The sequence below is a fragment of the Dipodomys merriami genome, unplaced genomic scaffold, assembly GCF_024711535.1.
Source record: "Dipodomys merriami isolate MVZ:Mamm:240054 unplaced genomic scaffold, mDipMer1.0.p SCAF_26, whole genome shotgun sequence".
Lineage (NCBI taxonomy): Eukaryota > Metazoa > Chordata > Mammalia > Rodentia > Heteromyidae > Dipodomys > Dipodomys merriami.
In genome coordinates this window covers 556,313-576,372 of record NW_027204048.1, presented here as the reverse complement: position 1 = coordinate 576,372, position 20,060 = coordinate 556,313, and the positions used below count along the sequence as shown (strand labels likewise).

Below are 20,060 nucleotides of genomic sequence, written 5' to 3'. Positions count from 1 at the left end.
ATATCCCTTACCCAGCATGCCTAAGACCCTGGGTTCAAAACTAACAAAAAAACCCAAAAGTGGATTTTTCATTTTCTTGTATTTATACAACTCTGAAAAATACCAGATACTTCTTCCACGAATTGCTTTTTTTGGTCAGTCGTGGGGCTTGAACATGAGGCTTAGGTGCTGTCTCTGAGCTCTTTTTGCTCAAGGCTAGTGCTCTACCACTTTGAGCCACAGCTCCACTTCCAGTTTTCTAGTGGTTAATTGGAGATAAGAATCTCATGGACTTTCTTCCCTGGCCTGGCTTTGAACCATGATCCTTAGCTGCTAAGTAGCTAGGATTACAGGGAGCCACCAGAGCTCAGCCCATAAAATTCTTATATGGGAAACTAAAAAGTGTGTTCCCAATGACCTAGTAATTGTTAACAAATTCTGGCAAGTCTCACTTGGGGCAGATTCAGCTCAACCAGTCATGATGGAGGTTCTTTGATCAGGCAGGACCCCATTTCCCTGTTTTGGGGTGGATATGTTCTGCCCTCTGAACAATTTCCAGCAAGTCTCTCTCCATCTTCCGTATCTTCTCTATGAGGAGCCCTGGTTGGCCCTTTCAAGCTAGCATCCTGTCTTTGTGTCTACTATTTCCAGGCAGACATTTCTTTGTCAGTACATGGGCTTGAACCTCACACTTGGCATTGTACCACTTGATTCATGCCTCAATAAGTCATGTATTTGAAGGTGAATGTTAACTTTCTGTTTGTGTATCTTCCCAGGCAAAGGTTGCAATTTCTGAAAGACCATTAGGAGTAGGCACCATCTGTTTTTCTTCATAATTTACTTCCAGAAACTCAAAAAATGGATAATATTTTTATATAACTACAAAATATTCAGTTTTAGATTTCTGCTCAAAGGTTTAATCAAATAAAATGTTGCCTTGATCAACAATAAAAAAAAGTAGTGTGGGCTTCCTTTAATGATTATTACTAATTCAGATTAAAATAGGCCTGAAGAAAGTTTATTTGTAATGCTGGAAATTCTGATAATTACTCTAATTCCCTTATAAATAAAATATTAAAGCTTTCTATATATGTTCCTAATAATTAAATGTACCTGACTTGTATGTAAAGTTCTTCTTTTGAAATTTCATTCTATACAATGTTTTCTATATATGAAATACATATTTTATGTCTATTATACTATTCTATTATTGAATTAGATGTGTACACCTATTATGTTTTTTATGACTTTATTCTATTTAAATTTAAATTTTATCAGTAAGGTTTTGTCTTCCTCATATCCTTACTACTGATCTTATGCCAGCTACTCTTCTTATTAGCCTCCACAAGTGCTCATAGGTACTATGTATAGTTGAAATGTCCTATGATGTGATTTTACCTTATGGGCCTTATTCATTGTCCCTTTGCTTTCTTTCCTTTGTATTTTAATACTTGACAGCTTAGGAATTTTACTTGTGCCGTCTTCCCCTTTTTGTGTGTTCTAGATGAAAGTGTACATCTGTGATTATTTGTGTCACTGTAGGGTTTAATATTTGGCTCTCTACCTTAATATTTTGTGTTAATATACCTAACTGGCTGCTGTAAATGGTTATTTTCTGAATTATACATTTGTTAGGCCAATTTGAATATGATCATTATGCTAAATATTGTGAGCTTCTTCTAATTCTAAATTCTTCTAATTCTGAAGATCTTTGCCACTGATTTCATAAGCATTATGTGTTCATAAACATTATGTGTCCATTTGTGTGATCACAAGGCTTCACCATCTGTGACATCCTGTAAATACATATCGCCTGTTGCTCAATTACAGACTGAGTGCGAGTACCACAGCAATGATTTCTGCATGTCGTGCAGACAGTGAGGTACCTTACTCCATGAGGCATGTGTCGTCCTGAGGTTTGGGGCATGCTGCTATCCTTGGGCCACGGGGGCTAACCCGTCTCAACCAGGCATTAGGGAGGTTATTTGACCAGGCAGGACCCCATTTCCCAGTTTAGGGGTGGATATGTTCTGCCCTCAGAACGAATTCTGGCAAGTCTCACTCCCGGCTGATACAGCTCAATCAGCCATGATGGGGGATCTTTGACCAGGCAGGACCCCATTTCCCAGTTTTGGGGTGGATATGTTCTGCCCTCAGAACAATTTCCGGCAAGTCTCTCTCCATCTTGTGTATCTTCTCCTCTATGAGGAGCCCTGGCTGGCCCTTTCAAGCTAGCATCCCATCTTTGTGTCTACCATTTCCAGGCAGACACTTCTTTATGAGTATATGAGCTTGAACTCACACTTGGCATTGTACCACTTGATTCATGCCTTTACTTTTGACATTTTGCTGGTAAATTGGAGATAAGAGTCTCTGGGATTTGTCTGCCCATGTTGGCTTCAAACCAAGATTCTCAGATCTCAGCCTCCTCAGTAGCTAGGATTACAAGCATGAGCCACCAGTGCCCAGCTTTTGCCCAGGTTTTGATCAATCTGGATACCAGCGAACTCTTGAGGACACAGCTCTATGTACTGCAGCAAAGGTACCATACATCATATGGTAATAAGTATCTCGCTCGTTTTTATCTTGATCAGCCATGGGGTTTCTGTCCTTGAGCATTTTCACTCAAGGCTAGGGCTCTACCACATTGAGCCACAGCTCCACTTCCAGTTTTCAGTCAATTAATTGCAGATACATATCTAATGGTCTTTCCTGTCCTGGGCTGGCTTTGAACCTAGATCCTCAAATCTCATCAACTTGAGTTGCTAATACTATAAGCATGAGGCATCAGCACTCAGCATCCATATTGTTTAATAACTCAAAAGCTAGCCAAATATATTTTTCAAAAATATGTACTTTTTGATGTATGTGGAAATTCTCTTCTGTGTAACCCTTCTGGAAGAAATTATTTTCTTGGTCCTTAATGACTGGGGGCCATAATCTTGTGCCATCATATCTAATTTCAATTGAGCCATAAGTGTTGCATAATGTAGAGTTGTTTGGAAGGAAAAGATATACTCAGTGTTCTTACTGCATATTGTTATATTGCTCCCCCTGTGAAGTACTGTGACTTCTTTGCAGTTTTATATGTAGTAGTTTGTCTGGCTTTTGTTTCCTGGTTAGATATAGTGCCTCTATTGCCATAGTTTTGTCAGTCACTGTCTTTGGTGTATCTCTGAAATATAATGACCATGTAACTACTAAAAATTTGCAAGTGATATCTTGTCTGATTTTCATTCCCTCAATAATTCACATTCACTTTCTAAATTCCTCAATTACTTGCCTTTTTATGCTGCTAATATTTCCATGTCTTGTTCATTATTATATTATCTATATATGATAAGATGAATTCGTTTTGGAAGAATACTATTGAATACTCTATTGTGAAATAGCTAGTGGGAGTATTATTAAATAATGGGAGTATATTAAGTAATATTGTTTATCATATGGAAATTTAATTCACTATAAGTATTACAAAGCATTTCCCAATTTTTTGACAATTGTTTAACTAAACTTATTGTACAATAAAGTGGAATTCTAATTATACCAATCTATCCTGAGCAAACCATGTGAGAAGCATTGATGGATCGTCCTACAATGTCAGTGTTAAGTATTACTTTCTAGCATTTAAAAAAATTTATGAATGAATTATTCTATATGAAGAAAGGCACCTGAGAGTTTACTGCCTTGTTTAATTTGCTCCACTGTACTGTTAATCTCTATCATCTATTAGTTTGCAAAATTGTTTTTAATGTGCTACACTTCCAGGTATTTATTTTTTCAAGGGCTCCCATAATCTATATACAAATAATTTCACAGGAGTAGGAAATGTGATAGGTACTATATTTTTGCTAATCTACATTAAACAATTTTACATATTTTATTGGCCATCTTTTTTAATGCTATTAGTACAACTTTAATGTTGAGAATATTTCTATAGCTTAGATGATATTGGGTCACTATTACAGCAAATTTTTTTTGCTCTGATTCTGGTGTCTGCAGTTATTTTGGCACCAAATTTTCCTATTTGTGTTGGACTATGGATTTTCTTAGTGATACTATGGCTTTTATCAGGGATACTGTACTCTAAAAATATGTGTGTGCTTATTTTTCTTCTGAATTTCTATTGCTAATTATATGTCAGGCTTATTATTCACTGATATTATGAAGCTATTTCTGATGTGTATCTCATTTAGCTTTTGAAATTTTTTTCATGTTTCTATAGCTATCATTTTGCATATTTCTTTGTTGGTTACTCTAAGAAAGTAACTTTTTCTCTGAAAATTATCTCTATTTTCCTGAATTTGATTTCACATGTAGTTGTTTAAGGTCCAGTTTGCCTTCGTTTTCGGTTGTGCCTCTTAGTGTTTTTTCTCTGTTGAAACTTAGTAGTAAATATGAAAAGTATAGGACCCTGATTTGGGTGTAAATTTCTCCTAATTATGATCTTGTGTTGTGTAGAGAGTTGTGATAATAATTTAAAGGTTTGTAATATATTATGACTCATCTGGCATGTCCAATTGTTTTAAATTTTTTTGAACAGTTGAATTAATTCTACATGCATAGAATTCTGAGTTCACCAATCTATTCTGAGCAAATGATGTCAGAAACATCAATGGCTCTTTTCACAATACCAGAACCTATCAGGTAACAAACATATTCAAAAGCTGTATCAGGGGCTGGGAAGGTGGTTCAGTTGTAGAGTGCTTGTCTTGCATGCATGAGGCCCTGGGTTTGACTCCTCAGTACCACAGAAAATACTGGAAGTGGGGCTGGGAAGGTGGCTCAGTGGTAGAGCACTTGCCTTGCATGCCTGAGGCCCTGAGTTCAATTCCTCAGCACCACATAAGCAAAAAGAAAAAAGCCGGAAGTGGCACTGTGGCTCAAGTGGTAGAGCACTAGCCTTGAGCTGAAGAGCTGAGGGACAGCACCCAGGCCCAGAGTTCAGGCCCCACGACCAGACCCCCAAAAAATGCTGGAAGTGGCACTGTGGTTCAAGTGGTAGAGCGCTAGCCTTGAGTTGAAGAGCTGAGGGACAGTGCTCAGGCCTGAGTTCAGGCTCCATGACTGACAAAAAAAGCTACATCCATTAACTTTGGAATAACTTAAATTTCCAAGTATGACTGAGGTTACATGATAGCCAAGATATTGCCAATACAAAGCTCTTCTTTCCCCAACCTTAATTGCTAATATTAACTCTCAGATCATAAAGTAAAATTCACCTATATATGGTCACTGCTATAATTTTAGCAAACTGTTATATTGTTCTTACATAATTCTTAAGAATATAATTTTCCTCTTTATCTCCCTGTCCTATCCTTCATATGAAAGAATTCAAGATTGTCTTTAAAACTCCCATAAAACTCCTTATTTTACTGAACTTGGAAGTAAAAGAACATTTGGTACAACAAGGAATTAAACTGTAAAGATTGTTTAGCCTTCGTATCACAAAATAAGGTTACTCTGATCAAAATTACACATAAATAAACATTTTAATAATGAAGTTTGTTGTACAAATATGTGAGGATTGAAATTTATGTGAAATGATCAATAAAATTTTAAAACTTTCACAAAAGTAAAAAGGATATTCTTTTTAAAAAATATCCTTTAACTCCCAACCCACTAGACTGTGCTTGGGGACAGCCCATGGGCCCACATTTTGCCTGGAAAAATTAGTAAATATTTATTTCTTTATTTATGAGACCCAGATCTCATTACTAGAACATTTTTGTTGAGTTACGGGGACTGAATTTCAGGGTTTCAAAACTCTTAACATATGAGTATGTGATTAACCATTTATATTCATTGTAACACACTACCCCAAAATTTTTGCTCCCAAAATCTGTTGGCCATTTCACATCCCAAACTGTATATCATCCACACTTTCAAAGTTTCCCAGAATCTCATCAATTTGATTATTGTTAAAATTAACACCAAGGTCTTTAGCATAGTCTTATAGTGTCCAGATCTGCCTGACGATCAATACAGTAGGCTGTAAGTGTTTGGGCAGGTGGAACAAGGAAACTATTGTTTAATATGATGTTAAAATACAATTTCTAATAGTGTCCTTTTTACATATGAAACAAACGAGTTTTTACTATCCACATTTCTATCTGTAGTCTGATTTGTTTAGATTCCAACAGATTTACCCACTAAGTTTGGCTGGCAGCATTATAAGGGATTCTAGCTAACCACTCAAAACTATTTAAAATACTTTCTGCAAAACAATTCCAAAGATTTCTGAAGCACATCATCAACAACCCCACTTTTGCTACCAATTTTCTATATTAACTACTTGTCTCTTCACTGTGACCAAATGCATCATACAATCACTTAAGATGGAAAAATATTATATTGGTTCCTAATTTTGGAGATGTTAATTAATCAACCAGGGAAATAAATGGTAAATTAAAGGAGTTCACATCACAGTGGCCAGGAATCACAGAAAAGGGAACACAGGAATTGGGTCAGGCAATATATACCTTAAGAAGATATCCCTTGGTCAATTGCTTCTTCTAATTATGACACAATACCAAAATTTTTGAGAGAAGGAAAAACAATTGCTAGGCAAATAAAGAAAAAAAAAGAAGCAAATGTAACATGAAACACTGGGAAAGTTAAGATTTCCAGAGCATAAAATAAAACCTTTTGCTGAAGATTGGCCATAATATCCCTTAAAGCCTGAAAAAAATTAAAACAAGACCCCACAGAAGGAAGGTCCTGGCAGCACTGGCCTTCTTGCCTTGAAAAATAATCCCTTCTTAAAGGCCATGGCCTAAGTTAGAATATACTTCCCTTCCAACCCTGAGGAAACAAAGTCTGAATGAGCACAAAAATCAGATTTGAGTATATCACATACTCTCTTTACAAGATCTTAGGCAGATGAAGGCTCACCAAGAGAATGCTCAAAGATCAATTTAATATGCCAATATAAAGCTCAGTTCTCTATCAAATTAGTCCTTTTAATATTCTATTCATGGTTAACAGCATTTGTTTAAAGTTCTATTTGTTTTTAGGATTTCTCTCATCGGTACTTATGACCTTTTTCCAGATGATCTACAATGATGTCTAGCTCTTTTCTGATCCTTTATGGTGTCCTTTGTCCTTTTAGCACAGGACATGTGGTTTCTCTCATCCACCTTATGGTACTAGCCTGTCAATCAAAAATCAAAAAGTGACTTAAGATCTTTTCCTAGAGAGAGGTTTTAGATGGTTAAGTCTCCAGTGGATCCTCTTTTTTAAGAAATTAACCATGTTTTCTTGCTCTAACTCTGGACAAACTTTGTGGTTCAATGTTCCCAGAAAGGTATTCACTCCATCTTTGTGATACTAGTTAAAGCAGAAACAAATCTGTCTAATCTTGTTCCTCCAAAGGCATTTTCTCTCTAATTTTAGAGAGGCTCCTATCTTGATTCCATTCTCAGACCTTAACTTTTTAAATAGTAATTATTTTATGATTAAAAAGTTTTTCTAATTATACCCTAAACTAATATTTACACATATTTATTTTTGTGTATTCACCAATCAAGCAGTGTGTAAAGCCTTTGTCACTAGAATAGAAAACAAATATTTTGACCGTTTTTCATTTTTGAGCCCAATATTTATGCATAACTCAAGTACACGTACACATGTATGTAAGCATTTTTTAATACATTATGCTATTAGAAGAGTTGGACATCATATCTCAATCAGGTTTAATCAAAATACATTCTTTCAGAAATTAATTCTGGGGAGATAGGGGATAAAGGGTACAATTTTAAACTCAAGTGTCAAACAAGGTTTTGAGATTTGGTTTTTGACAGTGTATAGAGATTTTAACAGTAACATTTGCATTAAAAATACCAGTATAAGATTGCTTTTCTTTGTAGATACAGAGCATTTTATTTTCTTTAAAAACAATATAGTATTTAATTCAAAGGTTGTTTCAAAGACATTTTAAACTACTAACATGACAATGACAGTGAAGAGTACATATAGAGGATATGCTTTTAGAAGGCTGCTAATTTTGTATAAGGAAAAAACTTTAAAAGAGACAAATTTATCTTAAGTGGTTATCTAACAAAATTAAAAGATATATCCAAATGTTAATAATAATAGAAGGTCTGGTAATAATAGATAATAATAGAAGGTCTGAGTATGTTTCCAAATAGAGATTAGATAGAACTTACAAAATTTTTGAATGTGATTAGATTGGTTGTAATTTAAATGATTATGTATAAATCAAGGTCAATATAATGAAGCTAAACTAGCCACCAATTCTTGTCTATAATGGTGGTATGTCTTAAGAATATTGTAAAACTGACAGAAAATATTACTTATCAAAGTAATTCCCTGTGTACTATTAACTAGTGTGTCAAGCTATTGACCACCTGAAAACTGTCTTAGGTAAAATTCAATCAAGTGTCTGTCTATCTCGAGGTCTTTTAGTGGTCAGCTTACAAGTAAGTATATAAAAATATAATGTGAATTGTTGCTGTCTATATATTTCAGTTCTCCAAGTAGAAAACTTTTGTAGGATACAAAACTGACAAAGACAGGATACCAAGCAGATACCCTTTAAATTATACCACACAAATCAAACTTTGGTGCATATATCCCTAATTGTACTCAAAAAATTTACTGGCAACTAAAATGATGTCAATCAGAATGAATATTCTAACATACTATATACAATGAAAACAATTAAATTGTGTATTCTGTTGCTCTTTTAAATTTTAGCCATAGCTACTCTTGTATCTTTTGCTATTGCAGATTAAGTCTTATTCTTATTTGCAGTCAGGACTACATAGGGATGTTTCTTACAAGGAATTATTTGTCAAAATTAGCTTTTCAAACTTAATGGGTTCAAGGTAATCTTGGCTTGGAAGTTAATTCTATTAACTCACTTTTACTGAAATTTGGCCAATTTTCTTGACACAGACTCTCACAATTGACCTGTGTGAATCCTTTCTCCGACAATGGATTATACTAACTGGAATATCTCATCAAAACAATGAACAAGAACACTAACTGGGACACTACCTCAAAAACAAAAGGGAACAGTTATAATAAAACTTGTCCTGGTATATACCGAGCACACAGAGTCAGCTGAAAAGGTAACTGTTCAGGTAAGAAGGGATGCTCTAAGATTTTACATGGAGTCACTTCTAATAGCCCTTTCAGAGTTAACAAATGTTGATTGGTCAAGAACAAGAATTCATAAGCACTGCCACCTGATCTTTATGCTTATCTATGCTCCCAGGAGAAGGAACTTGTGCCCTTGCCTTTCTGTTACTTACTATTTCTACAGCTCCAGGAAAAACCCAGATTCTCCTTGCCAACTTGAAATAACATCAAGCCTCTAGTAAAAAAAAAAAAGAATTTTTTCCTTTGGCTCTAGCCTACAATGTGTTGCTAGAATAGCCAATGACTTATTCCAAACCATTATAAATCTACAGGAACAGATTGATTCCCTAGCAGATGTGATTTCACAAAACAAAGTTTTTAAATACAGAAAGGGGGACACAGAGGAAAGGCTTGGGATGTCAGAACTGATGGAGTTCAAACCAATAAACACAATAATTCACAAGGCCTGTCAACTTAAAGAAGCTACATAAGGATGGCTCTCAGTGGAGATTCTTGGTACAGGTTGTCTTGAATACTACCTTTCCTGACATCCTTGCTTTATTCAGTAATTCTGACAACATTTGGCACCTCTATTACCTATCTGATTGTTAAATTTGATTCTTCTAGATCAGAAGTCCATCAAGTGGCAAATTGTCATAAAAAAGTAGCTTCATAGAAACTGTCCTTTGCAATTTTACTGTAGTCCATAGGAACAGCACATATACTGCATGCTATATGCCTGAAAGACCCTTCTTCCACCTTACTCCACTCTCCCCTCACAACAGAAAGTAGCCTGGAACAGTCATTGCCCCTATTCCTTAAGTGCAAGTTAAGTTTTCCATCAGAGAGGGAGGATTAGCGACAGAGGGAAACAGGAATTTAAGGATAAAAGGTGAAGAGTGTAACATAGTGGCAGGTAATGCATCCCGTTATGGTACTTCTTATTCCCATAGTATTTCTTCTTTCCATAATACTGTGAGCTCCTGCTTAAATGCTTCTCATAATGCCCTGGGTGAACAGTCAACCAATGACAAAGTAGGGACAAGCTATCTACAAGCCTTCAACAAATTTGTACAAAGCTAAGAAGAGGAAATAAAAGAGGAACCCCATAATATAAAAGCCGCTCTCTGAGAGGGCTCCACTGGACTCCTCTGAGTCCCCTCTTTGGATAAAAAGGCTATTTTCCATTCATACCTTTCCTTTAATTTTCAAATAAATTTACTCAGTTTATCTCAATTCTGTAATATGTGGAGGGGAATAATCTGTTCCCTTAGACAACATCTCAAAATAATGCTACCAGATAGGAACCTATCTCTGGTAGACATTTTGTAGTAAAACTATAACACTATGTTTAAAGCTAGTGAACTGAATCCACAGCTCCCAATTTGTTATTTTTATTGTCTTCTCTTGAATGCTTACTCCAATATAATAATTTATCTTCTATTGCATGATTAAATCTTGTTTCTTCATTCTAAATCTTCTAACCTTTCCAACAACACATTCTACCTGTTTCTAAATCATAATGGCCTCTCATTTACCCTCATATTCTGATTTTTATAGGTATCTATGGAAGGATGTTGAACCTCAAGACATAGGCTATGTATGTGTATGAATCTTTTTGGTTTGCTATCTTTTGTGTTGCCTAGCATTTATTTCTATTTTTCTCCCCATGTGAAGTTATTTATTTGTAATTTTATATGTAGATGTTGATATATTAAAATAAAGAATGTGATCTGTCTGGTAAGTAATTGTATATTTTTGTTGACTAGTATCAATCATTTGACCACTTAAAAAATTGAGGATTAATTAAATCAAGACTCATTTAAGTTTCTATTTCAAGGTCTTTTAAATGGTCATTATATAACTAAGTATGTAAAACTATAATGCTAATTGTGACTATCCATATATTTCTGTTCTGCAAAAGCCTTCTAAGATACAATGCTGAAGAAGACAGTATACCAAGCTGGTACTCCCTAATTTAATGATACTACACCAAGCCAACATGTACCCATGCATTCCTAATTGTAATGACATAAGCTTAGCAGCACCTACAGTGATGTCAGTCTTAATATACTAAAATGCTGTGTGCAATAGAAATAATGTGATAGTTTAGTCTGTTGCTGCTTTCAAATTTTAACCATGGTTACTCAAGTTATTTCCCATGGAAGATTTAATCCTCTGATGCATTTTCAGTCAGTACCACAGACGGATGGCTCTTCCTGTAGTAGCAAAAGAAGGACTACATAACAGGGAGTAACTCTCCATTTTTGCTACTTTTGTGCAAGCACAGTCCATAGAGGGCTTCACCTACAACCGTACTAACTATTCACTATGCTCCCACAATAATCAACATACCTGTTTCAACCCTAACTACCAACCTCAAGAACAATGATTAAATGTCCATAGTTTTTTTAGTGACCCAAACAAGCCTGGGTATAATATCTAAAAACATTGCTGTTTGGGACTTCTCACATGCCTAACCTGAAAAATTACCTATAAGCTAGATGAAAATATATGTATGAAGAGCATACTAGTTCTTAGCTTGGCTGTGCATACTATGAAGGTATCTTCTGCCCATACTAAAATTATAGGAAATGGACAAATTAGCAGGGAAAACAAAACTACTGCCCTTCACCAGAAAAAAGGAACTTCTGACTGCACACTAAGCACGTGAAAATTTCACTCAAGCAAGGGACAGGAAACTCAATTGACAATCAAACTGATTTTTTTAAGGGTGGGGGGTACAGCCTGCAGCTGAGGTCTGTAATCACAGCTACTCAGAAGGCTGAGATCCTCAGATCTCAGGTCAAAGCCAATGTGGGCTTTGAGAGTCCTTGAGACTCATCTCCAATTAACCGCCCAAAAAAATGCTGGCAATAGAACTGTGGCTCAAGAGCTAGAGTGCTAGCCTTGAGAGCTCAGAGGTAGTGCCCAGTCCCTGATTCCAGCCTCAGGACCAGCATACACACATACATATAAGTAAAGATACAATGATCTTACTATATTTCAAACTTCTCACAATCACCCATGTGAATTCCTAATACAAAATCTTTCTGTCATTATATGAAAAATTGTGGTGTGAGTTTCTCATCTTTATAAAGGCTAAAGACCTGTTCTTCTAACTAGCTAAGTCTATAACCAGACTGAAGGTCACTATATGCTATTTTTGTGGGGATACCAACCTGGAAGACTATTGGCCATGGACAGAGAAAGAGCTGGATCATATCATAGCACTCCTTTAATAATCACTTGCCCCAACCAGGAAAAAGTGCCTGATTTTAAAACTTCTATTATCAGAAATTATTGTACCTCTTCCGCAAAAGGCCAGTTCACTAATTCAGTGGGAGGTTTAACTTGTGTAAGACAAAAGTTTTATAACACTGCCCAAAAGACTCAATTATGGAGAATTCCAAATCACACAGGAAACCCCAATCTCACCCTCTAGTGAATTTCCCCAACCTCCAGGTAGCACCCAGGTGAGCACCCAAGGAATGTACTCTTACATACTGTTACTCAGCAGCTGATTTCTTGCATACTATTCACAATCAAGCTGTCCTTCTACTTGATTCCCTCAGACAGTGTAAAAAGTTGGAAGTTCTCATATATAAACCAAGAGTAAAAGAACAAAAGTGGGGTTCCCATAAAATTAAAAACAAAATATAATGAGCAAGTCATTCAGTATTATGGTTCTGTCTCTTGGGCAAAACAGTCGTGGGACTATTATGCCCTGATTTGTATGCTGAATCACATTATTTGGCTCCACATGGAAACTGTGATTATAACTACAAGCCCATAACACATAGGCAAAAAAAATAGCAAAACAAAGCAGGCAAGGTGGTATACCAAAACCCCTTAGCATTATACTATTTACTTGCCTTTGAGGAGGTGTAGGTAAGAAATTCAACTGAAGTAACTATTATTTACAAATTAATAATAAGGTAAAGGTTATAAAAAAAATCACAGACAGGATGATGAAGACTTCCCATGAATACATCCCAATTCAGAAAGTATGAAATCCAAATTATCTGCATGGAGGGTAGTTATCTACCTTGGGTAGATTAAATAACCTAATACAGGCAATGATCCTTGTCTTGGGAGCAGATATATTATTACCCTGCTCAGTTCTCTTGATAGTGTGATCTAACAAAAACCATTATGAAGGTCATTATAAAAAGACAATAACCAATGTAATGAAGCTACGAAAATACAAGCCTCTAAATCAGGATGATGATCTTTGATACTGGTTAGGTTGAAGAAAGAAATGTAATAGGGTAGAGAAAGTCTAAGGGACAGGGAACAAGTTTTACCTTGTCAAGACTAGCCACTATTATAAATTGTCTTTTTTCCTGCTAGAGCTACCCACCACTTAACACCACCAACTCACTCTTTCAGGACTTATTTGCTGCATTTGTGAGTTAGAAACTTCCCATTGCTAGCCATTCTGTTCTTTGATAATCACAATAGATAATGCTGTCTTTCTTCAGTAACTAGCTTACAAAGGCATTTAATTAAGCCAAGTATCCTTTGTTCTAAGCCTCAGCATTTGGACACAAGTCAGCTTGGGCCTCTGGCACACCAATAAAACTAGCTTCTAGAAAAGCCCTGGTGTGGGTTTCCCACAACATCACAAGTACTTGTCAAAACTTAACTTTTTTAACTTAAAGTGTATTAGGGAAGATCTGCTTGGATGCTATTTCTATTGATATTTCCTTTGCTTAAATTTGATGAAAATAAATTTTTGGCAAACTCTCTCTCTCTCTCTCATTTGACCTGTCAGTCTCTCACATCCAACATGGGATCACATCAGCTGGGATATTTTATCTCAGCAATATAAAATACACTAACTGGAACATTACACCAGCAAGAAGGACAGATCTACTAAGACAAAGTTTATTGTATTTTAGAAGGGACCATACAAAGACAGAATGGGAGAAAAATGCTCAAATAAGAATGGACGCTGTTAATTTCCAAATGGAGTCAAGCTTACTTGCCTCTTTGAAACTACTAAACTCAAGAGGTTAAAAAAAAGTTCCAGGCACTGGCTTGTCCTTGCTCTTTAATAAAATGCATGCTAGCTGAGAGCTTGTGGCTCACACCTGTAATCCTAGCTACTCAGGAGGCTGAGATCTGAGGATTGCAGTTCAAAGCCAGCCTGGGCGGGAATATCCATGAGACTCTCTCTCCAAGAAACCACCAGAAAACCGGAAGTGTCACTGTGGCTCACATGGTAGAATGCTTGCCTTGAGCTGAAGAGCTCAAGAGTTTCAAGCTCCATGACCAAAAAAAAAAAGTCACTAAACATTATTACCTGATGCTAAAGCCTGTAACCCCCCAAACTGAAATACACACTTTTACATTTATGTCACCTCCTATTTCCTTTTTTTGTCGGTTGTGGGGCCTGAACTGTAGGCCTGGGCATTGTCCCTCAGCATTTCAGCTCAAGGCTAGTGCTTACCACTTGAGCCACAGTGCCACTTCTGGCTTCATGCATGCAAGGCAAGCACTCTACCACAGAGCCACCTTCCCAACCCCTCATCTCCTATTTCTAAAGCTAGGTTTCAGTACAAACCTAGATATCTCTTCCCATGCATGGGCATGTGCACCATTTTAGAAGAAGGATATCTAATTGGAAATATATCGGGCTTAGTTCCAGAATCATAGCCCAAATGTTTGTAAACCTATAAGGACAGATTGACTCCCTAATAACTGTGATTTCACAAAATAGAATACCTTTAATATATTCAATGGGGAAAAGGATTATTCCATGCTAAAGGAACACTTTTGTTAAAGAGTAACAGATTGTTACAAGTCTAATCTAATATACTAATTCAAGAGGAATCTCAAATTAGAGAGAAAACTATTTTGGATGGCATTTTTGAGATCGTACCTGATTATGATTCTCTCCATTGCTGTCTTCCCTAGGATCCCTATTTAGTATAAAAATTCTGCTATGATTTGGTCCCTATATTCTTTACCTACTTCTTGGGTTTGTTTCATCTAGATTGGAGTCCACCAACCTACAAGTGGCCATTAAAAATAGTTTAATATAAACTGGTCTAGCAGTTTTACTGTGGTCCATTTGAACAGCACACAAACCACATGCTGTCTGCCTAAAAGACACTTCCTGGAAGATCCCAGACTACCTTAACCCCTTTGACATCTCTCAGCAGAAAGTCATTGTCCCTGTTTCCTAATGACACTTGGGTTCCCATCAAAGAAGGACTGAGAAAGGTAGGTAAGGATAGAAAGTAAGGGCCATACTATAGTTACAGATACCATGTGTCCCAGCATGGAGTTTTATCAGCTCCTGATAAAATACTTATTCCCATAAAAGCTGTGAGTTACTGCTCAAATGCTGTGTTCCCACTAAACTAGTGCAAAGACAAAAAGCACATGTATAAGCCATTAACCAATCTACCCAAATACAGAGAGTGGAGAAAAGGGAGGAGCTCAATATTATAAAAACCACCCTCTGCCAAAAAAAATCAATATACATCCTAAAAAATTAACAAAAGTGAGGAAGCGATGGGTTGAAAGAGGTGGCACTACATTCACAAACTGCTTTGCTGATTGACAACTTCTTTGTACAACTATTTAGGACACAACAAAAATATTTTTAAAAAAAGAATCCAATGTATATCTTACACAATTAAGAAAAGTGAAGGATGGGGTGGACAGGGGAGTAATGGATGTGAAAGTTGAAAGGGATAGCTGAGGAAGATATATTATATCCATTAACTGCTTTGTTAAATGGCAAGTCCTTTGTACAATTACTTAAAGATAATAAAAGGAAAAAGTAGAAAAAATGTCCTGAGAGGACTTTACTGCAATCTCCCCTCTACAGATAGATAATCTCCTTACTTTCACTTCATGCATTCATCATACTTTCATTTCCTTGCATTTTCAAATAAACTTACTCTGTTTACCTTAAATTATGTCTTGCCTTTTAATTCTTTAATAGGTGGAGAAAACAAATCAATTCCCCTATACAGCATCAGTTTTTGCATCTCCCAAAATACACTACCGGGTGGGTACCTAAGGCTGTATTAATGGTTTCATACTTATAACACATTGTTTATAGCCAGTAAACTGAATACACACCTCCTCCAAACTTGTGTATTCTCTTGATGTTCTTCAATTTATTTTACTTATATTACAATCTTTCATTATATGATAAAAGATGTGTCTTTTCTCAGTCAATATCTTATCGAACCTCTACAATAACAATCCAGACTTTTATCTTTCTTTTAAATTTTCTTTCACTCTCATAGTCATATAGGTTTCAACTGAAGGAAAAGCTTCCTAAAGTCAGTCTATGTAACACTAATATTGAGGGTAAAATATGAAATATAAAAATTTTTGAAATAATCAATTAAGGAAGAAAATAGGAGTTTCCTTAAAACAAGAGGAGGTGCAGAAATTTAGCAGGAAGTTCTGTTTAAGCCAAGATTCCATAACAAAGGACAAACAGAGTCTAGTAGACATCACATATTGAATTTTATGCTTCCAAACAGTGGAGAATAAAACCATCCAAGTAAAAATCTTTACACAAACAGATACTGACAAGGTTAGAGTTCTGCTGCACCTGCATAAATCCAGGTGTGTTGTGTTGTTGTTTTTTAGGGGGGTAGGTCTTGGGGCCTGAATTTTGGGCCTGGGCACTGTCCCTCAGCTGTTCAGCTCAAGGCCAGCACTCTACCACATGAGCCACAGCACCATTTCCGGCATTTTTCCCCCAGCTTATGTGGTGCTGAAGAATCAAACCCAGGGCCTCATGCATGCAAGACAAGTGCTCTACCACTGAGCCACCTTCCCAGTCCAGGTGTGTTTTTTTCTTTTAAATCTCCTGGTGTGTCCATATCTTCCACATTTGATAAAGCAAACAAAAATAGCAAAACAGCATTTGGAGGTATGAGAAAATCCATGGCACAGATAGTAACAGCCATTCACTGAGAACAACAGAAGAGCAGTACACAAAGGAACTCTATACTGTACCCAAGGAGAATCTCATGCTACAACAATAATTATACCACCAGATATATCCAAGAAAAAAAGCCATGCCAATAATCAAGGCAAGTGAATCACACTCCCCTACCCAACCTGCAGCATTCACCAAGATCTACAGAGCCAGAGACAGGGCTGCTAAAAATTCACAGAACACAAAACTGCACTGACTTAGTGGGTCCCAGAAGTATCACTGCCAAATAGTTATAACCCAGTTCCCAACATAACATATCACACATGCAGTGCAACTGGTCAAATCCAGAAGAGAGTATAAGATTTTGGTAGATGCCTATATGCACAGGCCTGCAGGGCAGAGGTGGAAGATTATTGGGTGAGCCTCTTTTTTGGGGGGTGGGAGGGTGTCCGGTTGTGGGCCTGAACTCTGGGCCTGGGCACTGTCCATCAGCTCTTCAGCTCAAGGCTAGTGCTCTACCACTTGAGCACCACTTCTGGCTTTTTTTTCTGCTTATGTGGTGTTGAGGAATCGAACCCAGGGCCTCATTTATGCAAGGCAAGTTCTCTATCACTGAGCCACCTTCCCAACCCTAGGGTGAGCCTCTTATAGCCTAGGGCTGACTGGAAACAAAACAGCACCAGTAGTTTATTCAGCACACAGACAGCAACTTTAGAGGTTTCTTGTAATTCACTTCATCCTAGAACACTACAAAGTCATACATAAAATCCTGAGAGTGAAGTTTCATAAGCAACACAGCACTTCCTCCTTCACTGAAGGGATTGCATTAATTCAAGCTAGGTAACTGAGAGGATTTGGGGTTTGTTTTTTTGGGGGGGGTCCGGTCCTGGGGCCTGAACTCTGGGCCTGGGCACTGTCCATCAGCTCTTCAGCTCAAGGCTAGCGCTCTACAACTTGAGCCACAGCACCACTTCCGGCTTTTTTTCTTTTTGCTTATGTGGTGCTGAGGAATCGAACCCAGGGCCTCATGCATTCAAGGCAAGCACTCTATCACTGAGCTACCTTCCCAGCCCACTGAGAGGATTTTGTGACTGGGAGTGAAGATCATCGTAAAAAGAGAAGTTAGTGGACAACAAATTATACCCTAACCTGAACAAAGACAGAATATGAAAACTTTGGGGATTTTTTTTCTTTGCACTGGTCATAGGGCTTGAACTCTCGGCCTGGGTCCTGTTCTTGGGCTCCTTTTGCTCAAAGCTAGTGCTCTACCACTTGAGCCATAGTGCCACTTCCATTTTTTTCTGTAATTAATTAGAGATAGAGTCTCATGGATTTTTTTTGCCGGCACTGGCTTTGAACTGTGATCCTCAGATCTCAAACTCCTAAGTAGCTAGGATCATAGATATGACCCACTGGCATGCAATGGCACTTTTTGTCTTTAGTATATTGTGTCTATCAGAGATTTGGATTGACATGGTTTGAGTTCTTTTTAAAATTTTGTTCTTTTTAATATTTGGGTTGTTTGCAAGATATTTGTTATATTCCTGTTTCTTCTTATTCCTTTCTTTTATAATTGTTTTTCTGTTTTTGGATCCTGACTTCTTTTTTTGGAAACCAATCCCACTTCACAGTTACCTTATCCTAGAACCCTCCTCTTTCACACATATATCTAATGCCTGATATCACCACTTCTCTCTCAAGTGAACTATATACCTACATGGAACATATTCGGATCCATATGACACCATTATACTCATTCCATATTTCTTTCATCATATCTTTTACCTGAAATAGCTTAAATCTAACACTTTCATTATCATACAAAAACCCAGCTCCACTACCTACAATAGGACTGGGTGTATAGATAAAGCTATTAAAGGTCTTACTCTACCCTAAGTATTTAACTCAATTTTTATTTACCAATATATGAAAGCTAAGATATTCCCCATATGCAGTGGTGGGAAATAATGTACAAACCACTGAACACCTAGTTCACTTACAATACTGAGACTTCAGCTTCTAAAAGCCCTTAATATGACTGTATAAGATGATGTTAAGTGAAATAAACCCCAAGATAGGGGCACAAGTGGTTTTTTTCTTTCTTGCTATTGTTTTTAACATATTTATAATGTACTATATGGTTTCTTTTTGTTTCTTTGGTATGTTCTTCCCCATGGTACAACCCCTGTTTTCACTGTATTTGTTTCTGGTGCCCGGCATCTTGTATATACATTTTTCTAATTGGGGGAGGGGAAGGAAATAATAAAATGCTGAAATAAAGACACAGGTAGACGCATTGTAACAATGAGATGTACAAGGCATATGTTGAAAACAAACTTTACAACTTCGGTGGGGCAGGGGTTGGACAGGGAAGCAGGGAGGGAGGAGTTAGGGAAGTGGGAGGGCAGGGATGGTAGGGGAAAAACAAAGGAGGAGGTAACAATGATTGATAGGAAATGTACTCATTACCTTAGTTATGTGACTGTAACCCCTCTGTACAATCTTTTTACAATTAAAAAAAACATTTTAAAAAGACCTAACAAAGAAATACAAGAAATATGAGAAAGCGGGAAATACAGAGAGAAATGAAGAATTCCAGTGAGAAAGCTGATAAACTGCTAAAGGAAATCCAAGTGATTACAAAGAAGTGAATTCAAAGGGAATGGGGCCATGCAGCTAAAATAAATTTAAAAAGCCACAGCTAAACTAAGTTAAGAAGTCATTATGGAATATTAAACATAATCCTGAAAAATGATCAAACTGAAGACAGACAGAGGAAAAAATGTAGAATATTTCACCAGCAGAACAGATGATACTAAAGACCAAACTTCTGCGCTTGACTATAGAGTAGATATAAAAAAGAGAGATAGTAAGCACACACACACTCACACACACACACACACACACACACACACACACACACACACACACACACTTATACATACATACATACATATCCAGGAATTGTGAAAGACTGCAAGAACTTTAGGACTCAATTCTAAGACCAAATTTACTAATCAATCTTAAGGAAAGAGAAGAATAGATAAATAAAGGCAAA

General features: G+C 36.7%; 1 long non-coding RNA gene across 1 annotated transcript in view; it reads right to left on the bottom strand.

The window, feature by feature from the left end:
* Positions 1-20,060, bottom strand: part of LOC138836808 (uncharacterized) — a 64,492-nt gene that overhangs the window by 29,600 nt on the left and 14,832 nt on the right. The window lies entirely within an intron of this gene.